This window comes from Camelus ferus, chromosome 19, assembly GCF_009834535.1.
Source record: "Camelus ferus isolate YT-003-E chromosome 19, BCGSAC_Cfer_1.0, whole genome shotgun sequence".
Classification (NCBI taxonomy): Eukaryota; Metazoa; Chordata; class Mammalia; order Artiodactyla; family Camelidae; genus Camelus; species Camelus ferus.
Window position 1 is genome coordinate 3,000,669 of NC_045714.1, and position 17,762 is coordinate 3,018,430.

Genomic DNA, 17,762 nt, shown 5'->3' on the forward strand with positions numbered 1-17,762 from the left:
AGAGTTCCGTGAGGGAACAGGGTGCTCAGAGAGGAGACTAGGGTTCAGAATGGGGACAGAAATTCTGCTAGAGAACAGGGGAAGTACATGCAGAAAGCAACCAGGAGCTAAGTGAAGTGGCTAGGTGCTCCATGAGGGGCCGGGTGTCCAGGAGGGGATGGGGCTCAGGGAGAGGATCTGGGGCTCCAGGAGGGGGTGGAGGCTCTGAAGGGGGCTGGGGCTCTTGTAGAGGGGAGCAAGAGCTCTGCTGGGGATTCTGAGGAACGGAGGCTCTCTGCCATGAGAGGAGAGAGCTTTCCCAAAGAGGTGAGGGCTCAGAGACGAGGGGGCGCTCTGTGAGAGCGGGGGATTCTGGCCAAGGGTTTGAATGGGGGCCTGGGATTTGTGAGGAGACTGGGGGCTCAGAAGAGAGAACATGGGCTCAGTGAAGGGATCAAAGGCTAAACCGAGGAAGATAGAGGATTTGGGAAGGGGTCAGGGCTGTGTAAGAGGGTGGGGGCTCAGAGAGATGTTGGTTTATGAAGGATGGAGGCTGAGTGAGGAGAATGGAAGGGCCCTTCCTCTAAGGGTTGTTTGAGAATTAAGGTGCCCGATTTTGGTCTGGCTCATCCCAGCCACAGGTTTGTCTGCTTCCCCTGAAGGTCCCCTCACCTCGGTCCTCCACTCTTCCACTCACTCATCCCCATCTTTTTTCAAAGCAAATCCTGAGCCCTTCTCCACGAACAGCTCCATAAATGCCCGGTCTGTACCCATCCCCTCTAAGTCACCCCTATAGATGTTGTAGACCCCTTTAGCCCACACATTATCAGGGAGGTACTTCAGGCACCTGTAATGATCAATAAGGTAGTTCTCCCTCCAAGCTAACTGCAATCCCTCCAGCTGTAAGTGCAGCCAATCTCCTCTGTTCTGTCCTGGGAATAGAACACAGCTGATCTGCAGGCCACCTTCTTTTCAGGCATCCTCCATAACTTTAGAAACATAAAGTGTCCTCTCAAATTTCTTTCTTCTAGGTAAAATGATTCTGGTCCCTTCCATTGATTTTTCTAATCACTATCTTCATTATCCGGCAAGCATCTCCAAATGTTTCTGGTAAGATTTTACCAGAGCCTGACACATTGTAGGCTTACAAAAAATGTAGCTTGGATGGATGAATGAGTTGAAGATCGGGAGTGAATAAGAGTGCATAGATAGCTCGCAGAGGATGGAGAGAAAGGCAGTGGTACAGGTGTGCTGGATGACGGGTGGATGGTGGAGGGGTGGAGGCGGGGGAAGGAGTGGTGGATTGGGCAGATGGATGTTTAAACAGAGGAGGGTGGGCAGGAGGAAGATGGATTGGATGATGGATGGATGGCTTAGATGGGATGCTGGATGGATGTATAATCTTAGCTGGCATCTCAACTTTTCCCCATATCTCCCAAATGCAAAGCCCTAACGTGGTTGATGGCACCCCATTTCTCCCAGACACCCAGACTTGAGACCTCATCATTTTTCACTTCTCCATCTCCACAACCAGTAGCCCTGTGATCCTATTTCCAGGCTACCTTTTCCCTCTGGCCCCTGTTCTCCATGATCTCATTCTAGCCCCAAACACATTTGTCTCCAGGACTATTTCACTTCCCTTCTCTTTCCTTCAAGTCGATCCTAAAACAACGCCATCAGCCTGATCTTCCTAAAGCTCTACTCTTGTCTATAGCTCCCTATTGCCTGCATTCCCAGCCTAGAGTCCAAGCCTTCTGAATTCTACTGAACCTCCCCTTTGTCAGCCTCTCTCATTCTTCCTCTTTACCTACGCTGTGCTCTGGTCACAGCCGGCAACGAGCTGTCATGCAAACGGTTACCAAGCTTCCCCCCTTTGCTCATGCTGTTCCCACCACCTGGAATGCCCTCCCTGCCACCTCCAATGTGGCAACGCCATCCTGGACCTCAACAGTCAGCTCAAAGGCTCCCTCCACAATATACCTTCCCGGATCCCTTCTACCAAATTACAGTCAATGAGCCACTTCAAGACACATCTATTGGGCACCTACTATGTACATGCCCAACTGGCTAGAGGAGCCTGGCGGTGAGAGGTGAAGATGAGATATAGGATGAGAAACACATTTTCTTTGCCCACAAGGGGACACAGCCTGCTTTGAAGCACCTATGAGGGTGCACGTGCACACCAACACATAAAGGATTCAAAGGAAAAAATAAGGGCAAATCGTGGTGATGTTTAGTAAAATATTAGTAGTTAATGCTCATGGAGCACTTACTGGGGGCCAAGCACTGTTCTAAGGGCTTTACTTCTATGAGCACATTTAATCTTCTCAAACGAACCTCTCAGGTAGGTGCAGATGAGGAAACTGAGGCATGGCCGGGGTGGGGGGCGTGCTTTCAACAGCACACAGTAGGGTGGCAGAAAGAGAATCGTGGGAAGGGAAGAGACAGAGAAACTCACAACAAGGCTTACTCTGACCTCCCAGTCCCCCTCCCGTGCTGTGCTGTTATCTCCCATCTCTGCCCACCTGGTCACCTTTCTTTCAAGCCCAGGTGAGAGGCTCATTTGAAAAGATGGAAGTGAAAATGGACTATATTAGAGGCAAAGGACTCAGTCTGTGGCTGAGACACTCTAGGACCCTGGGCAAATAAATTCCCTTCCTTCCCGGGCCTCAGTTCCCTGTCTGTATAATAGAGTGGGGCCCATCAACGCCTAAAGATCCTTTCAACTCTAACATGCTTCGTCCTAAACAGCTGCTTGGATGACAGAAGCAGCCCTGGGAGCCTCTTGGCCTCAAGGTCTGGCTGCCTCTCCTGGGAACTCCTCGTTGTCCCTGAATGCAGGAATTCAGCTCCTGGTTCCTGTGGGCCCCACTGTGAGGCCACAGTCCTGTCTGGTCACCTGAATCTGTCCAGCCTGTCACTGCCCAGTGACCTGGATCCATCTGTTTCAGCTACCCATCCATCAGCCTGCCCGGGCCCATCCACCTCATGTCCCCCGCCTGCCTGGTGTCTGTCACTCTGCCCATCACACACGCACAGAGTCCGCCTCCCACCCCCACCCTGTTGCCTTACTCAGCAAGCACCACAGTGACAACAGAGAGAGAGGGTGGGGCTCTTTGCTTATAGGGAAGTCCAGTCTTAACAGCAGAGCCTGCTTTCCAGGGGCCAAAACAGTTCTCTGCCATCGGGCATCCTCTCCATTCCCTAGGGACCACCCCCCAAGCCCCCTCCTTGCTGGGCCCAAGGGCTTCTATTTGATGAATCTGGTCAGGGCCACATGCCTCCTGCCAAAAATGTCCAAAGTGGTCCCTGAGGAAATCATCGGACAAGAGCGTGAAGATGTGTGTACAAGGATGTTCATCGCAGAATTGTTTGTAATAGCGAAGGATTGGAAACAAACCAAATGGCCAACAGTGGGGGCTGGTTGAATGAATTATGGTCCAGCCACACAATGGAGAACCATGCAGTTCTTAAAAAATGATGATGTAGATGTATATTTATCGAAATGGCAAGACCTTCACAATATATTACAGAGTAAAAAAAAAAAAGCAGGTTACAAAGGCATATGTATAAAGCAAGATGCCATTTTTTAAAAATCCATATACATCAGGATATGCACCGAAATGTTAGCCAAATGATCGTAGGATTATGGCTAACTAAAAACACTTTCATATACAAAAGGACGCATACATACATATACATATAAATTTACACACACATACGTATGTAGTGACTCTAAATTGAAGACTTCCTACAAGACCAGCCCTGGGCTAAGCCCTTTGTCTATTTCATCTCATTTACTCTTCCCTACAATCCTACAAGGCAGGTTTATTAAAACTATTTTACAGATGGAGACAGAGCCTCGCTCAGCTAGTAAGTGACCGAGCCAGGATTTGAACTTGGCTTTCTCTAATTCCAGAGCCCGTGCTTTTAATCAGGAGGTTGTTATGTTTCTCATATTGTTTATCTATAACTTTCCTGTTTAAAGACACAACATATATTTACTTAGGTGATAAAGAAATGACAGAAATTAACAAGACAAGGGGAAAAACAAGGCCGGTGAAATATACACAGCAACATACCCTCAGCCTATAGGGTCTTTGGCAACTTTTCAGCAGGCCCATCTTTCCCTCCATCCTGTATAGTAGGCTGATCCAGCCCACTGGAGAGGGTCCAGGCAACCCTGGGTAGGGTTGGGTCTCTCCATCAGGCATCTCCACTGCATGTCCCACCAGCATCTCATGTACGCTCTATTCACAGCTGGTCTCCGCCTCTTGAAAGCCTTGCTCCATGCAGAGCTCCACACCACCTCCGAAGTCAGAAAAAGGGACTCTTCCTGTCCCCCTGGTCCACCAAGTCTCCCAGCCCTGTCCATTCTACTCCTCCAACCTCACCATCCTTCTCTACTCCCCAGGCCTGGCTCCTGGCAGTGCTGGACCCCGTCTTCCCCACCCAATCCATTTTCCACTCAACAGCAGAGGGAGGCTTCTTTAAAGGCAATCCCTTCATGCCACTCCCCTGCTGAAAACCCTTCAGTGGTACCCTACTGCTCTTAAGATGCAGTCCGAGCTCCTCCTCATGGCTTTCAAGACCCACAGGACCTAGCTTCCTGCACTTCCACACCTGCATCCCAAGCTCCCTGAGTTCCACTTCAGCCAACTGAGCTTACCGTTCCTCCAATATTCTCTCTCAACTCTGGACCCTGGTATCCCTTACTCCTTGGCCTGGAGCCTGCTCCCATCCTCCCACGGAACCCACTCCCCTTCATCCCCTAGATAGTTGCTAATCAACCTGCAGGTCTCTGCTTAACCATCACTTCCTTCTGGAAGCCTCTGCTGCCCTCCACATTGGGGGGGGCTCTTATCATGGCTTATGAGAACTGTTTAACTCTGTTCTCCTTCCCGGGACCATCAGACTCCTGTCGGCTGGGATCTTGTCTGCTTGTTCTCTGTTGTATCTCTAGCATTTAGCACAATGCTTAAACATCAAATATGTATGTGCAAATATATATATTTAAATTGGATAACAAATGGATGGATGGTCAGACAGACAGACAGATGAGTGGAAGCAAGGGATAGATACTATCTGAGTTGGGTCTTTAATGCTTTGAAAGATCTTCAGGGTGTTCAGGTAGAAGGGCAGGTGTGGCTGAATTCGGGAGTGTCGGATTGGAGGCACAGTGGGAGATAAAGGAGGATGCAGACGGATTACAAGGACCTTGAATGTCACGGTGTGGAGTCTGGACTTAATTCAGTAGGCGATGGGGAGCCATGGAAAGGTTTTAATCAAGCAAGTGACACAATCCCACCTGCGTTAGAGAAAGATCGCTTTGGCTGCAGCAGGGATTGTGACGGGGAGGGGATCAGAGGCTGGGAGACCAGGAAGGAGCTGCCACAATGGTTTAGGCAAATCCACTGAGGTCTGAGCCAGAGCAGGGATCTTGGGATGGATGTGAAAAGAGAAAAGAGGTTGAGACTAGGGTGAAATGGATCTGTGGGACTCTAGAACATGTTCTGATGCCCCAGCCACATGCAGGGACTGGCCAGTCCCTTGAAGGAACCTGAGGTCAGAGACAGATCCTGGTGGTCCTGACTCATCTTCACCCTCCTGCAGGGCTGTAGGCAGGCAAAGTCATGTGCAAAACCAAACAGAGGAACAGCTGCCTTCAGCTGCCCCATGGAAACAAAGGGACGCAAACAGGGATAATAACAGTAACAATACTGCTTTGTTGATGGAGTGTCCTGTGTACCAGGCACTGTGCTAAGTACCATACATACTCCCACACATATAATCTTCACAACAACCCAATAAGGCAGATATTATACTTTTTATCCCTTCCACAGAAGGGGCAACTGAGGCTCAGAGAAGTAAAGTAACTTCCCCGGAGTCACACAGCCAGCAATTCACAAATCCAGGCTGGTCTTAACTCCAGTGCCCATATTCTTAATCAGCTTAAATATATGACACAAAGGAGGGAGCTGGTAGCAAGTGGATGGCTGAAGGGTGTGGGTCTGATGAGGAAGCAAGAAGCTCTCAGCTTAATCTGATGGAGCCTGGAAGGAAATGTGGGGGAGGAAGGGAATTTATCCAGGTCCCTGCACCCCATGTGTTCAGACTCAGGCTCACATATTCAGAAGTGTGTCCCCACTGTAAGAGAACTGGGCTAAAGGGTGAACAATGTGTATATCCTTAACCACCAGTTGAGCCACTTTTGTGGGAATTAAAAAAATACCCTCCTCTGGGTGCAGGTAGCCCAACAACCCATGGCTAGTGAGTATACAAAGCCTTTTGGGTTTTTGTTTTTTTTTTTTTTTTGCAAATTAGAGAAAGGGATCCTTTCCTCCATAGGAAGGAGTTAGCCTGCCTTTAGGGCACTGATTTGTTGAGTGGAGCTTAAGACAGACTTCAGTCCCTACTCTCCTCTTGTACTGTAGTGCCCTTGGACAGTCAACAACATGCCCAACTGTACACAACAGCCATGCCTCCATCCACCTTGTCCCAGCAGCCACTCTGCATCATCCTCAATGAGAAAAACATTCCCTCTGGCAGATACATAGAGTTCAGACCAGGCAAGTTTCTTGTTAGTCCTTGCCTCCTCCATGGGAGAAAAGACAAAATTCAATTATGCCCATTGCCCTGATGAGAACGTTGATGTCACAGCCTGTCTTGATGGTTTAAAACAACAAAAACAAAAACAAAAACAAGGCTTTCTCTAGAGAGGCCTGTATCAAAACACAAGTTTCCAGGAAGCAAAGTCCTCTAGTCAAGAGCTCCATCTTAAGCATGCTCTGAGGAGTCCTAGAGGGTGGGGAGGGTATGCCCACCTTCATTGGGGCCTGAAGCTTTTCTCCCTGAACCTGGCCTGAGGCCTGGGGCTCCTCTCAGCCTGACAGGGTTGAGTTCCCTGCCCCCAGTCCCTGGCATCCTGTTTGGGCCACCTCAGGGTAGTATGGGGAGCCCCCAGTCCTGAGGCTGCAGCCCAAACCATCCCCTCAGAGTCTCCTCTTTCCCTGGAACCACCTGACTACATCCTCAGCTCCCACCCCCTCCTGGGCCGAGCTGCACCGGCTGCTGCCCAAGTTACATAAACAGGAATCATTTTCTCTCTCTCTCTCTTTCTCGGAATACCTGAGGCTGCATTTCCGAATGGAGCTTCCTGGTGGAATAAAAAGGGGCAGGAAAAAAAGAACAGAAAGAGAGGCAAGGAAATTTAATTGGCTGACTCCCATTGCCCATGTGATAAATAAACTCCAAACTTTGTTCACTCAGAGGAGACAGGCCTTCCTGGGCCCCTGCTCAGCCCCCTCGAAGAGGGCTGTGTCAAGCAAAGCTCCTGCAAAGGTCTCAGATAAAGCAGAGCCTTGGGAAACAGCTGGAGGATTGGCAGTCCCGGCTCTAGGCACAATTATTCCAGACCACCAGAAATGTCCTGGTGATCACAGCCAGCCCCTCCACACACAGTCTTTTTATAGAAAGACTGTGAATTGCCTGGGGTCACATCTCACCTTTAGGGACTGAGCTTCATCCTCCAAGTCTGTTATTTAGGCTTCTCTGCAAAAGGCATTTCAACAGTTTTCCCTGGGTCCTGGCCGAGGAGCATGGGGGGCTAATTTAAACACTTATTGCATTTAAACAGGTGTTGTCTTGTTTTGCTTGCAATGTGAAGGCTAGAAATTGCTTTGTTTCCCCTAGACCTGCTGGATATGCAAGTGGAGTTGGTGAGGCCTGGAAGTCAGGACACCTGGGTTCCCATTCTGACTCTGGATACAGCTTATTGGGTGACTCGGGATTCTGAAAGGGGAAAGAGTGGGTACCAGGTGGTCTCTAACATGCTCACAGTCAAGATTAGAGGAGGGGGTTCCTCATCCCCAGGAGCTGGCTGAGAGGGCCGCTCAGGAGAAGCAGCAGCCCCTTGGCTGAGAGAGACCTGGCTGGCTTTGCAAAGAACCTGCCCCAGAGGTGCTGGCTGGGGTGGTCCCAGGTAGGCACGCAGACACCCCCAGGAAGCAGGGTTTAAATGTCAACAGTTGCCTTCCGTTACAGGAGGAACTGAAGAGGAATGTCCCAGACACTGGGAGAGGGAGAGGCATAGGAGTGGAATGGAGTGGAGAAGTAGCTGGGCCAGGGGGAAGGTGAGGGAACAGGTGACTGCTGCAGAGAGAAACTGAAGTAGGCAAGATGGAAGGTGGGTGGAGGAGAAATGGTCATAGATGGTCAAAGACCAAAGGATGAGTAGAGACCAAATCCCAAAATGAGCTGTAGAATAGGGGTAATTAAGGGGGATGGAGTGGGTACTGATGGACAAGTATAAGGGGTACTAATGAGGGACAGAGGGCCACAATGGTTAGGAGGAGCCTAAGGGTTCCAAGGCAATGGTGATGCTGATATAGGGCAGTGGCGCTGACTAGTGGGGGAAAAGGATGAGATCCAGAACCCAGCAGGAGGGGCTGACAGAGAGCGGGCAGCACGCAAGCCCTCACATGAGCCTCTGCTTGTGCCGGGAGCACCTTGGCCAGACCCAAGCACTCGGAGAAAGCTGAATCAGACCCAGGGAAACAGTTGGTTTGCCCAACCTCAAGTCAGGCCGGAACGCGTAGACGGGAGGGTTCCCAGAAGCGCGAGTGTTGGAAGCTTTCGGCCGGCTTCAAGCGGCGGCTTCTCTGCCCGCCACCAGAGGGTGCCCTTGCAGCTCGGGGAGACCCCGAGGGATTCCAGATTAGCTCCTCACGCTGCAGCCCCTCCTGGTGGTCTCCAGCCTCGACCCGGCTGGGCAGGGGCCTGACAACTCCAGGGAAGGAGAGGGGAGGTCGAGTCCAGAGGCGCTAGTGAGAAGGGTCCCGACCGTACCCACCACGGGTTGCCCAGCCTTCAACACGCCCACACAATCCGTAACACCCCCATCAGCACCCCCGCCCCCTAGGGTCAGTCCCAAGTGGCTCTCCCTTTGGACGTGAGGCCGTCGGCCCAATCCTTCGGTGGAAGGGACAGCATTGCTGGAACCCTGTGCTAGGAAAAGGGGAGCGCTGCCCCTAGCTCTCCGCCTGTCCTCCCGCCCGCCCGACGGCCCGAGGGCAGCGGGGTCGTGCAGGTGGGGCCGGCAGGGGCTCCCCGCGGGCCAGTTCTCCCCCTCCCACTGAGGTGGCCGCAGCCGCGCGTGTCTCCGCGGCTTGAGTCAGCCTCTGGGTGCCCCTGGACGCGGCACGACCTCGCACACACACACACACACACACCCGCACGCACACGCTCCTGCCGTGCGGTATTTCCCGGTCCGGACCCCGCCTCTGGGAGGGGCCCGGGAGCTGACACCCAGCAGCAGGGGGTGGGGGGGGCGCCGGGAACGCCTAGGTCCCGACCCCCGCGTTGAGGCTGTGTGCCACCTCCCAGGCCCCTTTCGGCGCGCGGTCTTGGCCCCGGGCGCTGCCACCCGGCGGCCCGTGGGGGTCTCGGAGGCTCCGGGGCGCGCGGCGGGCGGGGTGGAGGGGCGGGCGGGGGCTGCGGGCTCCCGGCCGAGAGGCAGCTCGGCTCCGCGCCGGGGAAAGTTTGGACGTGGGAAACTCCCTCCCTGCCCGCCCTGCCGAGAGGAGGGGGCGTGCGGGGGCCAGGCGCGGGCACCCGGGCTCCCCCTGCGGCGGGAGGCTCGGCCCCCCCGCGCCGCCTGCCGGGCCGCTCCAGCCGGCCGGGGGGCTCCCTCCCGGCTTGGGCAGCCTTCCCTCCGCGGCGATCCGGCCGCCCCTCCCGCGGCACCCCGCACTCTTACCTCGGGGAGCGGCCCGGGGCTCCCCCCAGTCCTGCCGCCTCGGGACGCTGCGTGTGGCGGGAGCCCCGGCGCGGGCTGGCGAGCGGGCGAGTCCGGAGCCCGGCGGCCGCCCGGAGGAGCCAGAGGGAGAGCGGGCGCGAGAGGGGGGAGCCGCGGCGGCGGGTGCGCGCGTGTGTGTGAGCGAGAGAGCGAGAGAGAGCGAGGGAGTGAGCGAGCGGGAGCGAGGGAGTGTGCGTGTCTGACTAGGGGGGAAGTGTGCAAGGGACGGATCCCTTCCTTCCTCCCGCAGCCTCTGGTGGAGACTCGGAGAATGCAGCGCCCGCCGGGCAGGAGCGCCGCGCCGCGCCGCGCCGCAGGCTGCCGCCGGGCCGGGACCCCGCAGCCGGGGAGCCCCAGCTCCTGCCCCCAAATCGCCCCCCTCCCCCTCCGGGAGAGGCCCGCCTCTCCGTCCCACCGGCTGCCGCGTGCCAGGAACCCCTCGGGGGGCGGTGCCCCTCCTTCCTCCAACCGCAGATCCGCGCGAAGGGAGCGCCCCCAGGAGGGGCACCATCTCCCTCCCAGCCTGGCAGCTCCCCCGGAGACCCCAGTTTCAGACCTAACCCTTCACCACTTGACTTTACTGCGTCCAGGGCTCCCTATTTCCTTCCCACTACTATAGGAGTCGGGCTTCAGAGGACAGGGGGCGCAGAAGAGGGTGGGGGCAGGCTCCTCTAGTGGCCGCCCCTGGCTGGCTGCCCAGAAAGGCCCCCGCACAGAGGCGCCAGTTTTCAGAAGCAATCACTGCACGTTGAGGTGGACAGAGGCCGGAGCCTAGTCTCCAGGGAGGTGGGAGGTCAGGTGTTAGGGGAAGAGAACTGGGCTCTTTCTCTTGGTGGGGGGAATGGGGAGGGGGTGGGAGTTGGGATGCTGGACATCCTGCAACCAACAAAGTAAGCAGCGGAGACATCCTTATTCTAAATTTAGCACCAGTCTTGGCCCCCAGAGCCTCCCAATAAAATCCCTTCCCAATCCTGTCCCTTCACTGCCCTGAAACACTGACTAGGTGGGTTTTCCATTCTCTTTAAAATCCAGCTAGCTGGCACCCTGAGGTCTTTCTGCCTGGCCCAGTTTCTTTCTCCTGGCTACCTGGATTTCTCTAGTCTCATCTCTCTAGGATGAGGCTGAATTAAGGAGACTTCTGGCTCCTTAGTTCTCAGTATCAGGTTGTTGATGGTGGGCTAGGACCAATGACTTCCACAGACCCACCCTTTGTTTTGGGTTGGGTGTCCCCTTAGGACCCTCCCAAAGGGCTGTCAGATAGCAGGATAGCAGAAGACAAGACCCCCATATACCTCTGTCCTGCCAGGCTGTCAGTGACCAGACACATAATGATGTATGAAGTTCAAGGCCAAGAGGGAGCAGGGACCCCGAGGGCCCCTGAACTCCTGTGGGTCCTCAGGGACCCAAGTTCTACCTCACACCCATCCTGCTTCCTGCCTTGCCTCCTTCCCTAATTTCCATCTCCAACCCCACCCCCTGGCCCTTCTCTCCATCTCCCTGGTGATTGGAATCTCTCCCACTGGCTGCCACTCAGGCCCCTCCCACTAAACTCCATCACTTTTACATTTATTTTGAGATTTATCCTCCATCTCGACAGCCAGTTCGGTTCCCTCCCCTAAGTCCTTCTCTGGGTTTATTCCCCTTCATTGATCTCTCCCAGCCCTGCCTTTGTATCACCCTCCTTCTCTCGGTCTCTCTTCCCTCTCCTCTCTATTCTTAGCCTCCACTCTTTCATGCTTTCAGAGACCAGAGGCTAGCCCTTCCAGATGCATCTCCTCACCTTCTGCTCTGTCCCTCCCCTCCGACTCACTTTGGCCATGCACTCCATCTGCCCCTCTCTCCCCTCCCTCCCTCCAGGCACCGGTGTGTGCCTTTCATCTCAGGCGTCAGATCTGTTTAATCAACTACAGGTTGTTCTGGCTGGGATGCTGTTGCTCTCACATCTGCATTCACACAGTAGGTGCTCAATAAATGTTCCTTGAATGAACTCACACATCTTTCTTTTGATCTTACTCTTCTCTCCATGACTCTTATTAGATCTCCTGTGTCTCCTCAGACTCACTTCCACCATTATTTCTAATTCTTTCTCCCTCCAACAAACCTCTGAATGTCCACGCTGGGCCAGGCACTATGTTAGGCTCTGAACACAAACTGAGGTCACCATCAGTGATGACTGAACTGTATGCCATGATTTTGCTTTTAAGTCCTCACAACAATCAGATACTAACTAGCATGAGCCCCATTTTACAAATGGGGAAACCGAGGCACAGAACACTGAAATGTCAAGCTCCCACCACTGGCAAGTGGTGAGATCAGGTTGGTACAGGGGCTTGACCTTGGCCCCTGGTCTCGGAGAAGGTAAGTAGGGACTTTTGCTGCAGTGTGACAGGGGCAGCAAGAGGCTGTGTGGTAGGACAGAGAAGGCACTCGGCTGAGAGCAGGTTGTGTGATATTGGGCAAGCCACTTCCCTCACTGTTCCTGTGCCAACAAAATTATGTGATAATAACAATAGTTAGCATTTAGTAAGCACATGCCACATATCAAGCCCTGTGCTAATGGCTTTACATCGATCATTTCATTTGATTCTCATAGCAACCAACTTATAAATTTATAGATGTGGAAACTGAGGCACAGAGAAACTATAGATTTGCCCCAAGTCACCCAAGTAGTTTGTGGCGGAGCAGGAATTCAAACTGAGGCAGGCCCAGGCCAGAGCCCACACATCGAACTCATGTGCAAGCGATACTGGCCCTGGGCAAATAACATGCCTAAGGCATTGTAGGTGTTTAGTTAGAAGTCTGAACCTGTGTGTGATTATATTATAGCCTGGACAGTGTACAAATGAGGGAGAAAGTACTCTTCCAGGCATGAGGATAGGGTGAGGGAGGATGGAGGAGGATGGGGCCATGGTTAGAATGATTCTGCAAAGGGGTTTGTTGAAGTCCTCCTCTCACCTCCATCAGAAGAGTTCGACACCGTCCAGATGCCCTAAGCATGTTTTCCTTTGGAGCTGTCACCTAGGTCCAGGGTATTTTCCTCCCTATAGCCCAAAGTTTCTCCATCTTGGTACAACTGACATTTGGGGTCAGATAATTCTTTGTTGGGGGAGGGGAGCTGTCCTGGATATTGTAAGATGTTTAGCAGCATCCCTGGGCTCTACTCACTAGGCACCATTAGCACATCTACCTGCCCCCGCCCCACCAGCTGTAACAACAAAAATGGGTCTGAACATTACCAAACGTCCCCTGAGAGGCAAAATCACCCCCTAATCGAGAACCACTGCTCTAGCCTGAGCATCTTAATGACAGGATCTGCTTCAGGACACCTGGAGAATTTGAACAGGTGTCAATGGAGCGGGAAGGCTACTCTCAGCCCCAGGCTCGGCCTTTCTTCCTGGCTCTTCTCTCCTTTTCTTCTTCACACCATGGCCTGGCCGGAGCCCACAGGGCCTCACTTCTCTCTGTGCTCACCTGCAGCCCATCTCCATCTTTCTATCTCCTTGTTCGTTTCTTAATGTCTGTCTGTTGCCTTCTCACCCACTGTCTGATTGTCTCCCCTGCTCAACCCCCTTCACCTCTGTCTCCTTCTGTCCATTAATGTTTCTGGGTCTCCCTGACTCTTTCTCTCTTAGTGACTGTCTCCTTATTTGTCTCTTTCTACCTGTCCTACTCTTCTCTCTGGCTGCTCTCTCCCCACCTCCTGCCCCGGCCTCCACCCACCTCTCTCTCTCCCTCTGCCCCTCACTGTGTCTCTGTGTCTTTCTTCATCCATTTCCTACTTCCTCTGTCCACCCACCCTCATTCTCTCTGCCTCCCTCTTTCTGTGTGTCTCTGTCCCTTCCTAGCTCTGTTTGTCTCCTTCCCTCAATCTCCCTCTGTCTCCCCTCTGACTGTCCCATTATGGCTCTCTCTGTCCCCATCCTCCTCTTCCCTCACTCTCCTCCCTCCCCTCCTGTTCTCAATGTCTCCCTTTTCCCTTTCTATCTTCTCCCAACCTTCCTTCCTTCCATCCTTCCCTCTCCCTTTCCCCTCTTCCCCTACTCTCTTCCTCTGCTCCCCTCCCTCTGTTTTTCCTCTCTTCTCCCTCCCTCCTTTCCTCCCCCTCCTCCCATTTTGTCTGTAGGAGCTGGAAGTTAAAAGCTTTTCCGAACTTGCTCTCCAGTCGCTGTTCCCGGCGCCTTTCATCTTGCCAGCACATTTGTAAAACTGCGCAGACTGAAGGGCCGTGACATGAACAACCAAAGAAATGTCAGCGCGGGGACTGGGGCCTCTAGCCCGCCGTGGGGCCTTGGCGGGGAGCAGTCAGGACGCACCCCAGCTCCTCCCAGAAGGGACAGGGATGGAGGGCCCCCCACGAGGGGCTCGAAGCCCTTTGTGCCTCTACGGACCCCAGGCTTCCTCCACCGGGCCGACGGGAGCCCAGGGGCGGGGCGGGGGCGGGGGAGGCTGCCCCGCCCCGGAGAGAGCCGGCTGGCTTTGAGCCGGCAGGGGAGCCGCACGTGCTACTTGCCCGCTGCGCGCTTGAACACCCCACAGCGTTCCTCCCGGGGCCAGTCTGTCTGCGTTCAAAACCCATCACCCCACTTACTAGCTGTGTCATCCTGGGCAAGTGACTTCACCTCTCCATCTCTCAGTTTCCTCGTAGGTAAAACGGGCATGATGATAACAGTGCCTACGTCAAAGGCTGGATAAATGAGCAAATCCATGTAAGCACTTAGAATAAATGTTTGCTGTAATTAAGGAGAACAATATCTCAGCAGTGTGGGATTATCAGCCTCATGCTCCAGATGGGGAAGGTTTAGAGACCGGAAGTGACTAGCCAGAAAGTCGGAGTAAGTCAGGGGCAGAACAGGGGTTAGAGCCCAGCTGCCTCTCCCCCTTTCTCCTCAAGAGAGTGGGCACAGAAGTGGAAAACAAGTACGGAGCTAAAGACTCAGTTTTGTTCACTGCTGTATCCTGTCGATACTGCATAGTAGATGCTCAACAGATATCAGTTGAATGAGAGAAGGAAGGAAGGAAGGAAAATGGGTGGAAAGGTGCCAAAGCTAGAAAGTGGAAAGCCTACTTTGTTTGGGGGAGGGGGTGGAGGTTAGTTGATGTGGAAAGAGCCCAGTGCCTAGGAAACTTTTGGGCAAGGAAAGTTTCTCCAAGTCTGGGATCGCCACCCGGATCCAGGCTGTGGCAGCACCACGGACAGCAGACACGCCCCGAGGCCGGGTGAGTTCTTCAGCCACCCTGCCTGGACTAGCCCTCCATCTCTACTTGCATTCCAACCCCTGGACCCCGCTCTCGGAACCTCACTCTAGGACTAGACCCCAACCTTCCACCCCCCACCCCACATTCTGTCCCTCTTCTTCTCTCTGGATCCAGATCCAAAGCAGCCCACTGGGAAAGGCATGCCTTCCCCTTCCTCCCCTCTAGTCCCTTTAGCCCACAGTGTCTGCAGCCCTGAGGCCCCACACTGCAGGTGGCTAACTGGATATGGGAATAGGGCTCCCCTGGGCTTTCCTGAAAAGCCCTAAAGACACAGGGAGAGTAGAACAGGGCCCAGGCACCTGGACCATCCCTCCTGTGGCCCTTTCCTAGTGTGGGAGAGTGAGACAGCCCTGCCACACACACCCCAACACTTCAAACACTCGACTCTTCCTGAATTATTCACCTACATCTCCCCAGGGCCGCTGCAGAGCACCCAGCCCAGGTGCTGAGGAGGAAAAAAGCAGGAGGGCCCATTAAATTTAAACACTGCTGAGGATTGTCAGATGTGAGGTTCTATTCCTGGCCTGGAGAAGAGCAGCCAGCAGGAGGGGAAGAGGGATCAGCAGGGGGCCTGGGGGAAGAGACCTACCATGGGGTGAATGACTTGCTGAGCTCCAGTAGGGGAAGGCCACTTTGCTGGAGAACCTGGGCCTCCCCTCCCTGCAGGCCCTCAGCCACAAGGAAGTGGACCTTGCTGTACCACCTCACTCACCTGGTTCTGATAAGGCAGGAGGACACATCTAAAAATAGCTCCTCTGCAGTTGCCTGAAAGCCCACCATTATTGCTTCAGCACGAGGAACAGGGCATCACCTTTCTAGCTTTACCTCTCACTGCTTCCTCCTTGCACCTTACGTCCTGGTGATGCCAAATGCTTTCAGTATATGTTGTTTAAAATCACACTCTGAGCTTTTATAAAGCTGTTCCTGCCCCTTGGATATCTCTTTCTTCCTTTGTCTTGCTGGGGAACTCCTGTTTATCCTTCAAAACCCAGCTTAAGTACCACCCCACCAGATGTCATTAAGCTTACCCACTTCTGGCCTCCTTTGGACCTGGGACACACGTCCTTTGCCTCCCACTCTGGGTGGCAGAGTCCTTGACTGTCAAGTTGTTGAGGCCACCATGGGTCATGATCCTATAAGAAGCAGTGGAGAGGGAGCTAGTCAGCCTGGAAAGTCTGAGATCTCTTCCCAGTCCTGGTTCTGGCCCCAATTCTGTGAATTTTTGGACAAATCCTTGGCTCTCTCTTGGCTTTGGTTTTCTATTCTGTAAAATGCAGGAGGAGTGGCAGGGGATAATTTCATGATGACTGAGGGCCCTTCCAGTTGTGAGTCCAAGATTCTTTGCTCAACATCTGTTTTTTGAAACCGTTCCTTGCTCTTTCCCAGGTCGATGCTGTCTGGCTAGCCCCCTTATTGATACCTGAAGCAGTGGTGGGCTGGAGCTGGCTTGTACTGGCTCATCAAAGCAAATTGTTGGATTTTTCAGGAGTTTTGCAAGCCCTTGAAACTGAGCACGTTGAGAGTATTTACACCATGGAAATTGGCAAACACTACAAATCAGGGCTTCCCCCCGACCTTCTCCCAGAGCCAGTGTGCTCTGCCTCAGTGTATCTGTTCCCACCTCCAGGTCTTTGCTCCCGTAGTACCCCTACTCAAGAGGCCCCACCTCATCCCCTGCTATTGGTCAGCTCCCACCCAGGCTTCAGGCCCCAACTCACATATCATCCACTCTGAGTGAGGACTTCTTACTTCCCTTTATAGTCTCCTCACCATCACCTCACTCCTCATGGAATGCTTGTTTTTAGTAGCAACACAGTTTAATTGGGGAAGAAAACACCTTTTGGAGCAGACTCCTATGAGTGGAAACCCTGGTCCTGCTCTGTGTCCACAAGGCCATCTTCTCATCAGTGGGGTTTCTGCTCAGGCTCCTTCTTCTAGGGGACTTCCCTGACCTGCTCAAATACAGTGATGCCCCCTCTCCACCCCACCCCTGCCATCACCCTCTATCTTTTCACCTCGATTTATTTATCTTCTTAGCTCTTGTTACTTCCGGGCATTTACATTTATTTCTTAACTTGTCCTGTGTCCATTCTGTTACCGAGTCCAAGCTTGTACTGCTTGTCCCATGACAGGCCAGAAAATTGAGGGACGAGTTGTTGGGGCAAGGAAAAGTGACTTTATTCAGAAAGCCAAGAATATGATGGACAAGTGTCCCCAAAGAACCATCTCACCTGAGTTAGAATGCAAGCTTCTTTTACACTAAAAGGGGAAAAAAGCCAAACATTTCCTGGTTCCAGTCAGCCTCCAGAGAGGGGTGTGTTAATATCTGCCTTCCTGCAGTCACTCACAGGTGGGCCTGGTCAGGATGCTTCCCATGAGCTAAACAAAGGTATTTTACCTTAACTCTCATTTCCTGGGAGGCAGGGTTCCAGAGATGAGCCATTATGTATAATTTAAGCTTATAGGCAACATCCCTTTAGTAATTAACTTGTAGCAAAAGCAATAGAATACAATATGGAGAGTCAGATCCAATATGGAGTCCGATGTGTTCTTCCCTCATACAAGTCCTCCCTCCAGACTGTAAGTTCTGTGAGGGCAGAGATCATATCTGTCTTGGTCACTGCTCCTAGAACTGTGCCTGGCACATGGTAGATACACAGTCATTTCAGTGAATAAATCATTGTGACCTTGGGAAAGTCATGCCACCTCCTTGAGTTTCAGTTTCCCCAGT